The sequence below is a fragment of the Poeciliopsis prolifica genome, unplaced genomic scaffold (genome assembly GCF_027474105.1).
Source record: "Poeciliopsis prolifica strain line A6 unplaced genomic scaffold, Auburn_PproV2 SCAFFOLD026, whole genome shotgun sequence".
Lineage (NCBI taxonomy): Eukaryota > Metazoa > Chordata > Actinopteri > Cyprinodontiformes > Poeciliidae > Poeciliopsis > Poeciliopsis prolifica.
This window is the reverse complement of record NW_026562401.1, coordinates 5910031-5916030: the sequence shown is the minus strand read 5'-3', so window position 1 is coordinate 5916030 and position 6000 is coordinate 5910031.

Sequence of the window (6000 nt, the reverse complement as noted above, 5' to 3'; positions counted from 1 at the left end):
CACACACACACACACACACACACACCACACACAACACAACACACACACACACACGCACACCCCACCACACACACACACACACACACACACACCCCCACACACACACACACACACACACCTTCCCCCTCCCTCCCTTCCAGATGTCAGGATGTACCCCTCCTTAAATGAACATTTCTTAGACATCTATTATTCTTTGTTTTCTTGAAAGCTCCTATTGATTTTTTCTTTTTTAAGAGTAATACCAATACAACAACAGTTATTTAATCAAGAAAAATGTATATAATTATATACTATGCCTACTGAAGTTTAAATAGATTTGGAATGGAGATGTTGCTTCTGATTCTGTGTCTGTGTTCAGCCAGGCCTACAACTGGAGGTCTGAGCTGCGACACGCAGGGCCTGCGAGAGAAGGAATGTACTAGTTGCATACTTGCAAACTTTGCAGGATGCAGACAGAATGATAAATTAGCCACCTCGGGGGAATTCAGAGCAAGGCCCTCATGAACCCTGGTGGTTCATGAGGGCAGACCAGAGCCACATCTGTTTTTTGTTTTTTTTCTCAGTTTATCGCTCTTTGTCTAAAGAGTAATTACCTTCAGTTATCTGTGAGCAACACACGCTTTAAACACATTTGAAACTCATAGATTTTTCTGTAACACTCACTAGTGTGATACATTTCAGTAAATGTTTCTCATTTGTACATGTACTTCTTAAGAATATGTGACTGTTTGTAAGCAGGCCAACGGGAGGTTATTCAAATTAGACTTTTAACTTTCCTTGGTTAAAGAATTTGTCCAGAATTTTCCAAAATTTATCCTCGCATCATTGTAAATGCTACATTCGTTCAATTTTTTTTTCCTGCTGCTGAATCAACACTGATCTTCCCAGAGCTTCATGCTTTCTCCAAAATAGTAAACGCCGGTAGAAACACATTTGAAACTCATACATTTTTCTCTGTAACACTCGCTAGTGTGAAACATGTCAGTAAAAGTTTCTCATTTGTAAATTTATTTCTTAAGAATATGTGACACTTATTAAACAGACCTTACTGAGACTACTCATATTTAAGTTTTAGCTTTCCCTAGAGTTGAAAGTTTTTTTTTCTCTCTTTCTTTCTTTATTTTTTTAACACTGCACAACTACGCTCCGACATGGTAAATTATTTTGTTACCTTTATCATTATCCACTACTTTTGTCTCTAACTTATATGCTGTATGTTTCTCGGCCCAAATGATGCTTTTTTCCTCCATCCATCATTTTACACACTTGAGTGTGTTCAGTAACAAAATGTAGTTGTTGAATTTTCCATTACTGAAGCTTATAAATGATCAATGTAAACTTTCAGTCTGTATTCAGATAGTGAATACAATTCATATATTTAGATTGGATGTTTTAATGCATGCACTTGGATTTCTATCGATTTATTGAATAATAGTCTGCGTAAATATTTATCAAACTGAATGGCCATTCAGGTTTCATATAATTTTTTAGTTTGGTTTTTGTTGCACAACTTCAAATATATGCTGGCTATCAACCAACCATTCAATCAGTGATTTTTTTTCTTTTTTTTTAAATAACCCCTCTCACATCTTCTGACAACTAGCCCCAAGTTATAATAACATTAACTAAGTTTTGCTAATGGTGCACTTTACCTAAAAACAAATATTAAAAAATAAAACATACTCACTACACAGCCCTTCTCCCAGAGCTGGTCACAACATGGTGATTGTTTTTTTTTTTACCGTTAAAATTATCTACAGCTTTTGTTCCTTGCTTCTCATGATGCTATCTGTTCACTAATGTTCACTAATGTTCACCTCTTGTAAATGATAAGCTTATTAACGAACGATATGAACCATCAGCATGCGTTAAAGAAGATCATATCAGTCAGATGAAGTAAAATATCATGATACTCAAAGCAATCAAAAATATATTGATCTGAAAGGTAATTTCTCCTTTTCAGGGAGCTTAGACTGAATGAAAGGAATTATTGAAATATACGACAAAATATTTAATTTGCAGAATTCCGATAATAGAACTTCAACTATGAATTGAAAGATTACATTGTATTTATTAACTGAAGATCACTTAATAAATCAACTGTTAATTAGTCATCATACTATGTACAGTTAGGGCCAGAAATATTTGGACAGTAACACAATATTTGTGAGTTGGGCTCTGCATGCCACCGCATTGGATTTGAAATGAAACCTCTACAACAGACTTCAAGTGCAGATTGTAACGTTTAATTTAAAGGTTGAACAAAAATATGTGATAGAAAATGTAGGAATTGTACACATTTGTTTACAAACACTCCACATTTTAGGAGCTCAAAAGTAATTGGACATATAACATAACCCAAACAAAAGTTTTTTCTCATATTTTTTGTTGCGAATCCTTTGGAGGCAATCACTGCCTTAAGTCTGGAACCCATGGACATCACCAAACGCTGGGTTTCCTCCTTCTTAATGCTTTGCCAGGCCTTTACAGCCGCAGCCTTCAGGTCTTGCTTGTTAGTGGGTCTTTCCGTCTGAAGTCTGGATTTGAGCAAGTGAAATGCATGCTCAATTGGGTTAAGATCTGGTGATTGACTTGGCCATTGCAGAATATTCCACCTTTTTGCTCTCATGAACTCCTGGGTAGCTTTGGCTGTATGCTTGGGGTCATCATCCATCTGTACTGTGAAGCGCCGTCCGATCAACTTTGCAGCATTTGGCTGAATCTGGGCTGACAGTATATCCCGGTACACTTCAGATTCATCTGGCTACTCTTGTCTGCTGTTATGTCATCAATAAACACAAGTGACCCAGTGCCATTGAAAGCCATGCATGCCCATGCCATCACGTTGCCTCCACCATGTTTTACAGAGGATGTGGTGTGCCTTGGATCATGTGCCGTTCCCTTTCTTCTCCAAACTTTTTCTTCCCATCATTCTGGTACAGGTTGATCTTTGTCTCATCTGTCCATAGAATACTTTTCCAGAACTGGGCTGGTTCTTGAGGTGTTTTTGTGCAAATTTAACTCTGGCCTGTCTATTTTTGGAATTGATGAATGGTTTGCATCTACATGTGAACCCTTTGTATTTGCTTTCATGGAGTCTTCTCTTTACTGTTGACTTAGAGACAGATACACCTACTTCCCTGTTCTGGACCTCAGTTGATGTTGTGAACGGGTCCTTCTTCACCAAAGAAAGTATGCGGCGATCATCCACCACTGTTGTCTTCTGTGGACGCCCAGGCCTTTTTGAGTTCCCAAGCTCACCAGTCAATTCCTTTTTCCTGAGAATGTACCAGACTGTTGATTTTGCTACTCCAAGCATGTCTGCTATCTCTCTGATGGATTTTTTCTTTTTTTTCAGCCTCAGGATGTTCTGCTTCACCTCAATTGAGAGTCCTTTGACCGCATGTTGTCTGGTCACAGCAACAGCTTCCAAATGCAAAACCACACACCTGGAAACAACCCCAGACCTTTTAACTACTTACTTGATTACAGGTTAACGAGGGAAAGGCCTTTTGAGTTAATTGCAGCCTTTGGAGTCCATTGTCCAATTACTTTTGGTCCCTTGAAAAAGAGGAGGCTCTGCATTACAGAGCTATGATTCCTAAACCCTTTCTCCGATTTGGATGTGGAAACTCTCATATTGCAGCTGGGAGTGTGCACTTTCAGCCCATATTATATATAAATTGTATTTCTGAACATATTTTTGTCAACAGCTAAAATAACAAAACCTGTGTCACTGTCCAAATATTTCTGGCCCTAACTGTAAATGACTAACAAAATTTGAACAAACAAGAAACTTGACTACTTCAAGGGATTTCTCACATTGGAGAATCAACTGTCTGATTTTCTTTAGCCCATTAAATTTAACCTTACCAAAGCTCTGCAGTAAAGCAAACGGGTACTTAGTTTGAAGCCTGAATCAGATGCCTTCAGACCTTCTGCTGAACCTGGACTTTGGCCGCTCTCAGTGTAAAATAAAACATCAGACTTTTTTAAAAAAAAAAAGTCCAAGTGAACATCACTTAATTATCATCAACTAGTTGTTTATACTCATCTTAAACCATTGGCAGGAATCTTTGGATAAAACACACAAACAATAAAAAAAAAATTTATCAGTTAATCTATTTAAATTGAGTCCACGCAACAACAAAAATAAAATAAAAAGTGAACTATCTGAAAGTAGTGAGGATGTTGTGTGCTAAATGTTTCACATTTTAACATGCCCAGCAGACACCACACCATTTCTGCTCAAGCAAACCACAAGGTTTTGAACAGGACAACTATGTCCCAAAAAAAAAAAAAAAAAAAAAAGAGACCGTGTATCTTTATTGTATGTAGCAAATATATTGCTGCTGGTGCTGCTGCTGCTGTAGGTAGAAAATAAAAGAAGTTTTTTGCAGAGAATAATATTCTGGATGAGTTTAAGAATATTCTTTGCCAAAATTACACAGTGTAACTACACTTGTATTTTATATGTTGCAGTAACTGAATCTTTTGAGGCAATTGGTTTGCATAAATTTGAGTAAATCCAACCTATTTTCCTGTTCTACATACTTAGCTAGCAATTTGCCAGTTAGCTTTTTTTTATACCCTTAGACTTTTTAGACTTTGTATACTGTAAATTATGTTGTACAAGATAGTGTGACTCATATCTTTTGCTTCGTAAATAAAAATTAAGATCGTAATTTTTGACAACAGCTTCTTAATATTGCAAGGGATGACCTTTGCCAGCTCAGACACCAGGCAATGGTATATGGGAAAATGCACAGTAAATTTTGTAAAGTGTAAATTTTGATGTTACAGAGAAAAACACCTATCTCTGCTTTCATCAACACATAAAACATTGCTCATCATTTCTCTTCAGTTGTACAAATTGTAACCTGAATGTCATTCAGTCTAAGCTCCCTGAAGGAGAAATTACCTTTCAGATCAATATATTTTTGATTGCTTTGAGTATCATGATATTTTTACTTCATCTGACTGATATGATCTTCTTTAACGCATGCTGATGGTTCATATTGTTCGTTAATAAGCTTATCATTTACAAGAGGTGAACATTAGTGAACATTAGTGAACAGATAGCATCATGAGAAGCAAGGAACAAAAGCTGTAGATAATTTTAACGGTAAAAAAAAAACAATCACCATGTTGTGACCAGCTCTGGGAGAAGGGGCTGTGTAGTGATGTTTTATTTTTTTAATATTTGTTTTTAGGTAAAGTGCACCATTAGCAAAACTTAGTTAATGTTATTATAACTTGGGGCTAGTTGTCAGAAGATGTGAGAGGGGTTATTTAAAAAAAAAAGAAAAAAATCACTGATTGAATGGTTGGTTGATAGCCAGCATATTTTGAAGTTGTGCAACAAAAACCAAACTAAAAAAATTATATGAAACCTGAATGGCCATTCAGTTTGATAAATATTTACGCAGACTATTATTCAATAAATCGATAGAAATCCAAGTGCATGCATTAAAACATCCAATCTAAATAATATGAATTGTATTCACTATCTGAATACAGACTGAAAGTTTACATTGATCATTTATAAGCTTCAGTAATGGAAAATTCAACAACTACATTTTGTTACTGAACACACTCAAGTGTGTAAAATGATGGATGGAGGAAAAAAGCATCATTTGGGCCGAGAAACATACAGCATATAAGTTAGAGACAAAAGTAGTGGATAATGATAAAGGTAACAAAATAATTTACCATGTCGGAGCGTAGTTGTGCAGTGTTAAAAAAATAAAGAAAGAAAGAGAGAAAAAAACTTTCAACTCTAGGGAAAGCTAAAACTTAAATATGAGTAGTCTCAGTAAGGTCTGTTTAATAAGTGTCACATATTCTTAAGAAATAAATTTACAAATGAGAAACTTTTACTGACATGTTTCACACTAGCGAGTGTTACAGAGAAAAATGTATGAGTTTCAAATGTGTTTCTACCGGCGTTTACTATTTTGGAGAAAGCATGAAGCTCTGGGAAGATCAGTTGATTCAGCA